This window comes from Bos taurus, chromosome 10 (assembly GCF_002263795.3).
Source record: "Bos taurus isolate L1 Dominette 01449 registration number 42190680 breed Hereford chromosome 10, ARS-UCD2.0, whole genome shotgun sequence".
Taxonomy (NCBI): domain Eukaryota; kingdom Metazoa; phylum Chordata; class Mammalia; order Artiodactyla; family Bovidae; genus Bos; species Bos taurus.
The window spans coordinates 99,811,706-99,824,918 of record NC_037337.1 but is presented as its reverse complement, the minus strand read 5'-3'; positions in this window follow the sequence as shown (position 1 = coordinate 99,824,918).

The following is a 13,213-nucleotide window of genomic DNA, read 5'->3' as shown; positions in this document are numbered from 1 at the left end:
CGTCCAGCAGGGCCTCCTCCACCACGATTCTGGGCCCCAGTGCTCCTCCCTGACCTCCCGCTGCAGCTGAGCAGCTGGACACGGTGGCTTAGGGCTCCAAGAGGGAGGAAGGTGCCCTAGCATAGCGTCCCTTCTGCCATGTTCTATTGGCCAAAGCCATGAAAGGCCAATTCAAATTCAAGACAATGGAGCGGTGTGTGGGTACAAAGCGAGGAGCTACGGAGGGCATCATCTCTGGAGACAAGTTACGACATGAAGCGAGTCCCATCTCTTGGAATGTCTCCCAGGAAACCTCGCCATTGAGAAGCAGAGACCTTTTTGTGCTGAGCCTGGCAGAGATCTTTGCCTAGTTACTTATAATACTTTTCATCCTTTAGCTCTTAGTTAAAATATCACTCTCCCAGGATGACTTTCTAAGACCTTGTCATTAAGTTAGGTTCTCCTGTGCTTTTCCTAGAATTTCGTAGTCTGTAATTGCACATTTCTATGATTACCAATTTAATGTAAATTTCAGTCCAAGACGGGGCTGAAAACTCCACATGGCAGGCAGGCCTGTCTGAAGTCTCTCCGACGCCCTCTGCTTCGTGTGGTGCTGGCTCTCAGTAAAAACTCAGGAGACATTTGTTGAGGATGAAGGCATGGATGAGAGGTGGACACATCTGATCTTCCCATGTGGCTCCAGTGGTTCACTCAGGGGTTTTCATTAAGGGGCGTCTGGTCACCCTTCCATGAATTTATGATGTTTTAAACCTGTATTGGCTGAATGCCCAGCAGGTCCCAGTCCCCACACTAGACCATGGGGTAGAACTGAGGATAAGAGGGCAGAATTGAACTCTACCTTCACAGAATTCAGTTTCTGGGGAAGTCAGACAAGTAGACACCCTTGTATAGTCCACATAGAGAGTGCAGGTTGCCAGGGTCCATCATGTGCATCTCCTTCCCTCGCCCTCCTAACCTCTCATGCCCACCGCACACACAGGGAGTTTCATATGCAGTTCTAGGGCCCATGGATTCTACACCAAACACTCCTGGTTTAGAGGCTGTAACATGAAATATGCTTCAATAATATTTTCAGCTATATTATTTGGGGCTTATTAAGAATGACTGGGGAATGTCCTTCTTTAATGAAAAAAACCACTACAATATTGTAAAGTAATTAGCCTCCAATTAAATTAATTAAAAAAATTAAAAACAAACTTGCTACATATTAGATGTTCATAACATTGGAAAGCCAGGGTTTTTGTCAGAAGAGCTGGAATCTACAAGGAGTTGAAAAGTTTGTAAAATATTTCCAAGGTCAGAACCAGAGATGAAAGTTTTTCACTTTTAGATCTGCATGCATTTCAGATTACGTAAACCAAATTCACCTTTGAACTTCTCTGTTCATATTCCACACAATGTATTAATAAATCAAATACAGAGCAATTGCAAAATCACCCAGCAATGCACAACTTTTCTTGTTTCAGCTTGGCTGTCCGTCACACTCTGAGAACAAGAAAGAGCTTCTGCTACAGTAGTGAAAGAAGTATGAATTTTGTTCTGCACTTGAGTTGTTTTGAAGGTTTGGGGCGGGAGAGAGACACCATCATTTTTACATTTAAAAGAAACATCCCAGCTTCTGAGCAGAGTTTGTTTGGACTCCAGGAGTTTAGAAGTGAAGCAGGCTTCCCTGGTGGCTCAGACAGTAAAGAATCTGCCTGCAACATAGGGACATGGGCTTGATCTCTGGGTTGGGAAGATCCCCTGGAAGAGGGCATGGCAACCCACTCCAGTATTCTGGCCTGGAGAATCCCATGGACTGTAGAGTCTCTGGGGTCACAAAGAGTCAGACACGACTGAGCAACTAACTCTTTAACACTTTCACTTTCAGGAAGACCAGTCAAGAAGCTTCTGTAATTGGCCAGGCTCAGAGGAAAGGGTAAGAGCAGAGACCAGAAATGAGTGACTAGAATAATGAAGGGATTTAAAAATCATGTCGTCTTTGTATTTTAGAAAGCTAGGAGAGGTGTGGATGCTTCAATATGAGATGGGGCTACCATGTAAAAGATGGATTCAAATTGTTCTGGGTCCCTGAAGGAAGACCCGTGGATGGAGACCACAGGGCGTGAGACTCATGCTCAGAATGAGGAAGTGCTTTTTCCCAGAGCTTTGCAAAGATGGGAGGGGCTGCCTGGGGTATCAATGAGTTCTCATTCTGAACTCTGCCTGAGCAAGGGCTGGAGGACCCGTGGGAGGAGATATGGGGAGTCTAGAAGGAACTGTGGGACCAGATGATGCAGAAACCTTACTCTGAGATTCCCTGATTTTGGAGACTCGTAAATGGAGCAGGACCGAGAGACTGATATTCTTATTTTGGTGTAACACCACTAAGATAAAGAAACTTCATAATTAACGTTATCCATCTTGGGGATTTTTAGAGAACTCTCAAGTGTTTGGCCCACAATATATCTAATGTGGGTGTAGCTGCTATGGATCTATTTAGTAGAAGTGGGTGAGCTTTATTTTCCCACAACTTGGCTACGTTTCTCAGAATATTTCTCTTTAATCTTCTTTAAAGAGGTGATGGGGGAGAAGGGTGTAGGTTCTGGGTTAGAGAGACCTAGCTAGAAATTCTCTGCCACACTTGCTAATTGCATGAGTGTCAGCAAATTACCTAATATCTGCGAGCCTCATTTATTCACCTATTAAATGGGAAGCACATTACTTGCTTTTTTTTTTCCCGGCTGCACTGGGTCTCCGCTGCTGCTAGTGGGCTTCCTCTGGTTTCCGCCTGCGGGGCTGCTCTCTGGTTGCGGTGCTCGGGCTTCTCCCTGTGGGGACTTCTCTGCAGAGCACCGGCTGTAGGGTGCACTGGCCTCGTAGCTGTGGCTCTCATGTCCCAGAGCACAGGCTCAATAGTTGTGGCTCATAGACTTAGTTGCCCTGCAGCACGTGGGATCCTCCCAGACAAGGGGCTGAACCCGTGTCCCCCTGCACTGGCAGCCAGGTTCCTATCCATCGGAACACCAAGGAAGCCCTCATTGGTTGTTTTAAGAGATAATCTATGTAGAGTTCCCAGCACTTAGTAAGATTTTAATACATAGGGAAAAAAAAAATTAAAACACTTTTTCTTGTGCAAGTAAATGGAGCCGAGTCATTACCTGTGGGAAGTGGGTAGTCATGGTGATGGAAGAGCCAGTCAGTGAAAGGAAATGCTCACTGATTGAATTGAATGATCCTAAGTCCAGGATATTATTCATCCCCTCCCCCTCCCAATTTGATGCATCTTTAAAGATAACCATTTATGGAATGTTTAAGAACATTCAGTGTGCTTAAAACACTGAGAAGTTAGCGACAGTTCAGAGGCAATGATGTATGAGGCTTGGCGCTCTCCTGAGTCTGAGGCTGGGGAACTGGGGGGCTAATTGTGTCTCTTCCATGAGTGCACGTCTTCCTGTGAATACTGGGGGCAGGGAGGGATTGATCTTCAAATAAATATGATTCATGGTTTAGTGGAGAAGCTGCACGCTTCCCCATGAAGATTGAATAGCAAGTCAGTTCATTATACTGTAGTTATTGATATTGCAATCTGCTGCCAATGAATGCAATTGCAAATCCATTTAGGAAGGCGTGTGATCCGGGATTTGGTTTGTTTTCATTTACCCTTTGGGTAGCTGAATGGTTGGGCAAATGAGACCTGGCCCCCCTCCACTACCCTTGGGTCCTGATCATTTCTATTAATACTCCTCCAACACCAGTCACAGTGCCTGGTCATGGAGTGGGGACAGGTCTCATTTGCAAAACCATCCAGGTTCTTGCTAGTATTTGCTGGCTGACTGGAGATGCCCTCATTACGTGTCTCTGGTGTGCTTTTGCTCACTCCTCATAGGGATGGTCAGATTCTGGTTATCAGTTTACCTCCGTTTGTGTATTCACTGTGCACGCCCCGTGACCCAGGCAGCTAACCCCAACCTTAACACACAGCCTCCACATCTCTTTATATGTCCAGCGAATGATCCATGGACACCAGTTCAATTGGGGTGCACAACCTGTTGATGCATGAGACTCTGTTTCCTCAGAGTTTCTTGTAAAGCTCCAAAGCCGAGAGCAGACAAGCTCCCCAGTGTTCTCAAGAGAGTGACAGGGAGATAGCAGACGTGCCCTTTATGGCTTTCAGAGGTGATCTATTGATCATGTTACTATCACCGCCTCCTTCCCCCTCCCCCACCCCAAACATCCTGTATGAAGCAGGCATGTGACTTTTGAAAGCAGCTCATCCCGGGTTCATTGATGTGAAGTTTTGGCCACATGGGGAATACTGCAGTGTTCTCATCTCCATATTCAAGTGACAAGATTCCCGGAGAACTGTCAAAGGGTTTTGGGGTGGATGCTTCTGGAAAGGGAGGCTGGCGTCTCACTCCCTGACTGCATGCAGGCTGAGCTCAGAAGCGTGGCAGCATTTGCAGCCTGCCACCAGGTGGCAGAGGAGAGAGCGCTTGAGGGCTTGACTCCTTGATGTTGGCGTGTGGGCTGCTTCCTGAATATGGAGGAGGCTTCATTACAACCTGGAACATTCTGGAGGTCTGAGGGTGGATGGTGCAGCCTGCGATGGCCGGGAGGAGAAAAAGGAAGAGAGGCTCGGGGTTTGGCCTGCATGTCTCTCACCCACAGAGGGTGGTGGTCAGGCTTAAGCCACTGTCCCGGTCAGCTTGGACTGACTATAACAGAACACCATAGATGGGGTGGCTTACCCCACATGAACTTATCTCCCACAGTTCTGGAGGCTCAGAAGTCCAAGATCAGGGTGCCACCGTGGTCAGGTTCTGACTTGCAAATGGCCATCTTCTCACCGTGCCTCACATGGCAGGGACTAGAGAGAGCAAGCCCTACTGTCTCTCATAAGGGCACTAATCCTGTCTCAGAGGCTCCACCCTCATGACCTAATCACCTCCCAAAGGCCCCATCTCCAAATACCATCACACTGGGCACTGGAGCTTCAATATATGAATTTTGGAGGAACACAAATATACAGTCTGACAGCCATTTAGAAAGAATCTTTCCAAGAGAACAGTGTGCACAGGATGCTCACTGCACTGTGGGGAGTCCCATGGGAGGCAGGAACTCAGAGGTAGTCCAGCAAGAGCAACCCAGGAGCAAATGACTCCCTCAGGAACAGAGCAACACCGCAGTTCCTACAGTGACTCGGAAGGACCCACCATGTGTCCCACATAAAGCCAGCTTTTGAAGGAGGGGCAACAGTAAATGGCAACCCACTCCAGGACTCTTGCCTGGAGAACTCCATGAACAGAGAAGCCTGGCAAGCTACAGTTGATGGGGTCGCAAAGAGTCGGACACGACTGAGCAACCGTCACTCACTCACTCAGCACAGAAGTGGTGGCCACTTGGAGTCAAAGGGGAACATACGAGTGACCAGAGGGGAAAAAAGGCTTCTGACTCTTCCCCTCTTCTATCTTTTCCATGTACTGACCTTGAAAGTGCAGAAGAGATGGCAGAAGGTGGAGGCAAAAGTCATGTTCAGTTTCCACTGCAAGTCCCCTAAACAGGGTCAGGCCTGTGGAAAGGAGTAGACAGTGGAGGCAGGTGGTGTGGAAATAGGAAAGGGACAGTAGCTCAGATGGTGAGGAATCTGCCTGCAAAGCAGTTCAATCCCTGGGGTGGGAAGACTCCCTGGAGAAGGGGAGGATGCCCACATGAGTGCCTGGAGAATCCCTGGTGGGCTACAGTTGATGGGGTCGAAAAGAGTAGGACAAGAATGAGTGACTAACACTTAGGAGACTGGTAGAGCTTAGGATTGGATAGGAGGTTCAACTTTTGTTTTAGATTGGACAGGACTTTAGAGAATGTGAAAAGGAATCTATATCACTAGAGGGAGATTGTTCATGAAACCAAAGAAGGTCATGAGATCTGCCTGTCATGCCCTTAAAAGGGGAAGGAAGGAGATCCATCAGAACATGCTGGAAGCCATGGAAGGAGAAAAATAAATCTGTCCCTGTTTGTATCCTCACTGAGTTCAGTCCATTCATTGAATTGCTTCCCTGTGCAATGTAGGTATCACAGAGGAATTCACAGGTGAGACAGAGGACAGCGCCTACCCCACACATAGCAGACCTCCCCAAACATCCTCCTGAGGTGTGACTTTTCTTTCTAGATCTCCTCCAACCGTGCTTCCCTGATAGGTCAATCGGTAAAGAATCTGCCTGCAATGCGGGAGACCCTGGTTCAATTCCTGGGTTGGGAAGATCTGCTGGAGAAGGGATAGGCTACCCACTCCAGTGTTCTTGGGCTTCCCTTGTGGCTCAGTTGGTAAAGAATCTGCCTGCAATGTGGGAGACCTGGGTTTGATCCCTGGGTTGGGAAGGTCCCCTGGAGAAGGGAAAGGCTACCCACACCAGCATTCTGGCCTGGAGAATCCCATGGACTCTACAGTCCATGGGGTCGCAGAGTCGGACACAACTGAGCGACTTTCACTTTCCAACCGTGCAGCACTGGAGGTACTTCCCTCCTGCGTGGAGCTCAAGCTCTTTCCCCTGGATGTGAACTTGCACTGCCCTCTCTGAGGACATTTCAGTGATCCCCCACAGGAAGGGCATGGCAGCAAGGTGGGTGTGCATGGGAAGGGGCAGACACTGTTGCACACTCACCCTAGACTTTTTCCAAGAATGAAATCTGAAGGTAAGTTTGTAGGTTGATCTCTGTCTCATAGAACGAGCTTCCATGTAGGTTAAATGAGGCAGGTATTGTGCCCAGAAAGGAAATCCAATTTTTAAAGGTAGTTTTGGATTCTCATTGAAAAATTCAGTTGTGGGGGTCTAGGTTGTAGACATGAAAGTCTCAAGATGTGAGACTTTTATAATGTTGATAACTTATATGTGCTTTTGTAACTTCTTTCCAACCTTCAGGTGAATTTCCTATTTTGGATATTGTCTCCACTTAATTGAAAATTGCTTAGCTCTAACATTATTTTCCAGATAGTATTATAAAATGGTTTGAATTCTCATTTGTCTTTAATAGATGAGTTCATTTGGAAAACAAAATGAAACAAAACAACCAATATTAGTCATCAAAATGACAGTGATGGGCCTTTCTGTGGCAATCACAGCAGGATGGTACATGATCAGATGGAGTTAAAAACATCTTTTGAGATGGCCACTCCATAGGAGGGTCACTGGAGAAGCTAAAGGTGACAGAGTGCAATAGTTTACCCTTGTGATGGCCTTTTCACAACCTCCAGTCCCATAATGTGTCCAACTGTGTCATAGCTGAAGGTAGGGACATCTGGTCTACCAGTTGGCCTGTTGGTTATATCGGCCAAATAGAATTTCAGTCAGTCCTCTCTTCTCCACTTCCATTTTGACTGCTTCAGTCTGGGCACTAAGTGATCTCTTTGCTTCTATTTTGCCTTTCTTGATCCACTCCTCACACAATAGCTGATGTGATTGTAAAAAACAAATGAATTACGACGGTGAATTGAATTCACATAATTTATCTTCTCTAATACCTGGTTAATGAGAGTGTGTGGGTGTGTGCCTGCTCAGTCGTGTCCAACTCTTTGAGACCCCATGGACTGTAGCCCACCAGTCTTTGCTGTTTATGGGATTTCTTAGGCAAGAATACTGGAGTGGGGTGCATTTTCCTCTTCCAGGGTATCTTCCTGGCCCAGGGATTGAACCCACCTCTCCTGTGTCTCCTGCACTGGCGGGTGGTTCTTTACCAAATGCGAGTAAGGGTGTACAAACCAGCCAGGAATATATCAACAAACGAGTTGAATAAAGGTAAAAAAAAATTCTTTTGGGAGAACTTCCCTGGTGATCCAGTGGTTGTTTCCCAAGGCAGGGAGTGTGGGTTCGATCCCTGGTCTGCCAACTAGGATCCTAGATGCCTCTTGTGTGGCCAAAAGGAAAAATTCTCTCGTTCTGTTTGCATGTCTCCAGGTTTGGGAGGATTGGTGAGAAGAGTCAGGCTTTTGCTGGCTCACCAGAATGCATTCTGGGGCATTGGGAGTGGGCAAGGAGCAGGCTGGGTGACAGTCCTTCTCTTTTCTGGTGGATGGAAAAGTTCCTGTCTGTGGTTCCATGAGGATATGGCCCTCGGATTTCCAATTGTAGGGACCGAGAGCTCCAGGTGCTTGGCTCTGAACCTTATCATGTTTGCACCATGTTCGCCATGGGCTGCTCCCAGGAAGAGGCTGTGCATGGCCAAGACTTTAAGCAGGCCCATCCCTGAGACTCCTCTGATGGGCACCTTGGGCTCTGAGACTGCCCCTTGGCTTTGCCGAACTTTCCTTGAACTGCATGGCTACCTAGGAAACGCCCACCCACACCTGCTTCTTCCTTCCTTCTGTCTCTCCTTCACTCAGAGTCAGACCTGCACCATGGTCCGAGGGCTTGCTCAGCCTTTCCTGAAGCCTTACATGCTCCCCCTTATATACTTCTTGCATGTTTTATCCTGTCTTGATGCCTGCTTCTTGCAGGACCCAAATAACACATTGGCACACAGGAGATACTTGATAAATTTATTCAGGAAGTAAAAGGGAACATGAATTAAAAAAAGTTTTATTTCAAGTCTTCAGGAAATAATCTCCACTATCTTTGGGGGAACAATGGGAAGAAAAATCATATATTTTTTTCTTGCCCTCTTCTGTTTCTAACTATTCTCTATGCCTGATTCTTTGTTATAAAATAGCTTCACCAAAGAGAAGCATTGAGTCATCTTGGTCTTTTGCTTTAGATGACTTTGGCACCTGGAGTGGTTTATGAGATGGTGGAATCATAAAATCATATGTGAATTCACTAAAAATACTTTTCATGGTGTTCTTGTGGAGAGTAAATGAGATAACCTGAGTAAAGAGTTCAGCACAGATCCTGACATATTATCAGTAGATAAACTGTGGCAGATGCACAGCACAGGGTCCCGAGCATACATCTGAAACACCACACCGAGTGTGTGCACACCAGCAAAGGTGGGTCACACGTTACGTGTGTAGACTGACTGGAGGGCCTCTGGTCACATACAATGTTTACATTCGCTTGGAGAATTTATGGTAGACTCCAAAGCCTCTAGGTCTAAGGGCTTTTATTCCTCACAATGTTTGACTGTGAGAAGAATTTTGGAATTCAGAATCATGAGAACAGCTGATACTTTTTTTTCAGTTAAAAAAAATCACTTTAGTTTTTAATCTATATTGTAGTTTAGTTGCTTTACAATGTTGTGTTCATTTCTGCTGTGTGGCAAAGTGAATCAGTTAAACATATACATATAATCCTCTCTTTTTTAGATTTCCTGCCCATGTAGATCACCAGGGAACACTGAGTAGAGTTCCTTGTGCTGTACTGTAGCTTTTCATTAGTTATGTATTTTATGCATAGTATCCATACTGCGTAGAAATCAATCTCATTATCCCAATTCATCCCACCCTTCCCTTTCCCCCTTGGTATCCATACATTTGTTCCCTAACAGCTGATACTTTTAAAGTATTTCTTTGTTCCAGAACATTCAGTAACTTCAGTAACACACAGCTACTACAGGAAAAGATGGGCTTGTCCAGGGTGATGGGGCTGGCATGGCTGTGAAGATGAGAAATGAGGCAGAGAGAGGCTGGAGACAGCTGGAGCCCTCCGAGTACCGTTCTCCTTCGGACACCCGTAGGGAGGCAGGGTTGCCATGGCAAGACTGAAGAGCCTTTCTCTTCGGCGCACAGAAGCGGCATCCAGTGGTACAAGCATGGGCTGAGTCCAGAAATCCAGCTGCAGTGTGGCTTTGCCACTGTGTACCATGGAATCTCAGGGAAGCTACTTTAATATTCTATGGTTTCCTTTTCTGTAAAATGGAAATGCGCTACCTACTTCGGTGGGTTGTATGCTAATCATGTGAGATGGTAAGTGTGTTCCAGTTTCTGGGGTAACAAAGCTTAGAAATTATAGTTGCTTAAAACCACTCACACTGTATGACAGTCTCTACGTCCATCCATGTCTCTGCAAATGACCCAGTTTTGTTCCTTTTTATGTTTGAGTAATGTTCCAGTGCCTGATGAACTATGGAATTAGGTTCGTGATATTGTACAGGAGACAGGGATCAAGACCATCCCCATGGAAAAGAAATGCAAAAAAGCAAAATGGCTGTCTGGGGAGGCCTTACAAATAGCTGTGAAAAGAAGAGAAGCAAAAAGCAAAGGAGAAAAGGAAAGATATAAACATCTGAATGCAGAGTTCCAAAGAATAGCAAGAAGAGATAAGAAAGCCTTCTTCAGTGATCAATGCAAAGAAATAGAGGAAAACAACAGAATGGGAAAGACTAGGGATCTCTTCAAGAAAATCGGAGATACCAAGGGAACATTTCATGCAAAGATGGGCTTGATAAAGGACAGAAATGGTATGGACCTAACAGAAGCAGAAGATATTAAGAAGAGATGGCAAGAATACACAGAAGAACTGTACAAAAAAGATCTTCATGACCCAGATAATCACGATGGTGTGATCACTGACCTAGAGCCAGACATCCTGGAATGTGAAGTCCAGTGGGCCTTAGAAAGCATCACTATGAACAAAGCTAGTGGAGGTGATGGAATTCCAGTTGAGCTATTTCAAATCCTAAAAGATGATGCTGTGAAAGTGCTGCACTCAGTATGCCAGCAAATTTGGAAAACTCAGCAGTGGCCACAGGACTGGGAAGGGTCAGTTTTCATTCCAATCCCAAAGAAAGGCAATGCCAAAGAATGCTCAAACTACTGCACAATTGCACTCATCTCACACGCTAGTAAAGTAATGCTCAAAATTCTCCAAGCCAGGCTTCAGCAATATGTGATCCATGAACTTCCTGATGTTCAAGCTGGTTTTAGAAAAGGCAGAGGAACCAGAGATCAAATTGCCAACATCCGCTGGATCATGGAAAAAGCAAGAGAGTTCCAGAAAAACATCTATTTCTGCTTTATTGACTATGCCAAAGCCTTGGACCGTGTGGATCACAATAAACTGTGGAAAATTCTTCAAGAGATGGGAATACCAGATCACCTGATCTGCCTCTTGAGAAATTTGTATGCAGGTCAGGAAGCAACAGTTAGATCTGGACATGGACTAACAGACTGGTTGAAAAGGAGTTCGTCAAGGCTGTATATTGTCACCCTGCTTATTTAACTTCTATGCAGAGTACATCATGAGAAACCCTGAACTGGAAGAAACACAAGCTGGAATCAAGATTGCTGGGAGAAATATCAATAACCTCAGATATGCAGATGACACCACCCTTATGGCAGAAAGTGAAGAGGAATTCAAAAGCCTCTTGATGAAAGTGCAAGTGGAGAGTGAAAAAATTGGCTTAAAGCTCAACATTCAGAAAACAAAGATTATGGCACCCGGTCCCATCACTTCATGGGAAATAGATGGGGAAACAGTGGAAACAGTGTCAGACTTTATTTTGGGGGGCTCCAAAATCACTGCAGATGGTGACTGCAGCCATGAAATTAAAAGACGCTTACTCCTTGGAAGGAAAGTTATGACCAACCTAGACAGCATATTCAAAAGCAGAGACATTACTTTGCCAACAAAGGTCCATCTAGTTAAGGCTATGGTTTTTCCATTGGTCATGTATGGATGTGAGAGTTGGACTGTGAAGAAAGCTGAGTGCTGAAGAATTGATGCTTTTGAACTGTGGTGTTGGAGAAGACTCTTGAGAGTCCCTTGGACTGCAAGGAGATCCAACCAGTCCACTCTGAAGGAGATCAGCCCTGGGATTTCTTTGGAAGGACTGATGCTGAAGCTGAAACTCCAATACTTTGGCCACCTCATGCAAAGAGTTGACTCACTGGAAAAGACTGTGATGCTGGGAGGGATTGGGGGCAGGAGGAGAAGGGGATGACAGAGGATGAGATGGCTGGATGGCATCACTGACTCGATGGACGTGAGTCTGGGTGAACTCAGGGAGTTGGTGATGGACAGGGAGGCCTGGCGTGCTGTGATTCATGGGGTCACAAAGAGTCGGACACAACTGAGCAACTGAACCGAACCGAATGTTCCACTGTATATATGTTCCATATCTTCTTTACCCATTCCTCTGTTGATGGAAAGTTAGGTTGTTTCTATGTCCTGGCTATTGTAAATAGTGATGGGAAGCAAGTCCAGAAGGGAGGGAATAGATGTATACATGTGGCTGATTTATTTGCTCTACAGTGGACGCTAACACAGTGTTGTAGAGTAACTATGGTCCACTCTTTGCAACCTCATGGACTGCAGCCCACCCAGCTCCTCTGTCCACGGGAATTTCAAGGCAGAGTACTGCGGTGGGTTGCCATTTCCTCCTCCAGGAGATCTTCAGTGATTGAGCCCATGTCTCCTGTGTCTCCTGTATTGGCAGCTGGATTCTTACCACTGAGCCACCTGGGAAGCTCCCAATAAAAGTAAATAAAAAAATAAAAACAACTCACAATCCCTGGGTTGGGAATTTGGGTCAGGCTGTGTTTGGTGATTATTCTGCTCCTCTGGCATTGACAGTGATTTTCATAAATTCAGGGAGTTGGTGATGGACAGGGAGGCCTAGTGTGCTGCGGTCCAAGGGGTCACAAAGAGTCGGACAGGACTGAGCAACTGAACTGAACTGAACTGTGCTGGTATTCAGGTAGTGGCTGGCTTTCTCTGGAGGGTTCAAAAAGTCCTTCCTCACACATCTGGGGCTTTGGGGGGATGGCTAGAAGTGGGGACTCCATTGGGCCATTCTTCCCCTCCATGGAGTCTCAAGACTCTGCACGTGGCCTGTCCATCAGGGCCGTCTGATTTCCCACAGGCAGACTCCGCTCTCAGAATGAGTAATTGCAGAAACAGGAAACGAAAGCTACCAGTCTCTGAAGATTTGCGCCAGGAAACTGGCAGAGCCTCATTTACTCCAGCTTCCATTAGATAACCACAGAGGCAAGCCAGCTCTAAGAGGAGGGGGCAGGGAACCCACTTCTTGTTAGAAAGGGTGAGTGTCAAAACGTTTGCAGCTTCTTCAGTTGCCCTGGTGAGTGGCGCAGAGGAGAGCATTGGGAGCTTAAGCTCTCAGGACACACAGCGTGTTGCCTTCACTTAGGACCACATAGCAGACCCATCCTACGGCTCAGTTTCCCTGTCTTAAAAGATGGGATAAAAAACTGACTGCAATTCCTAACACTGAAAGAAACTCCCACTGCTTTTCATGTTGGAACATTGCAAAGACCTTGAAGACATCAGATTCCAGAAATGGGAAA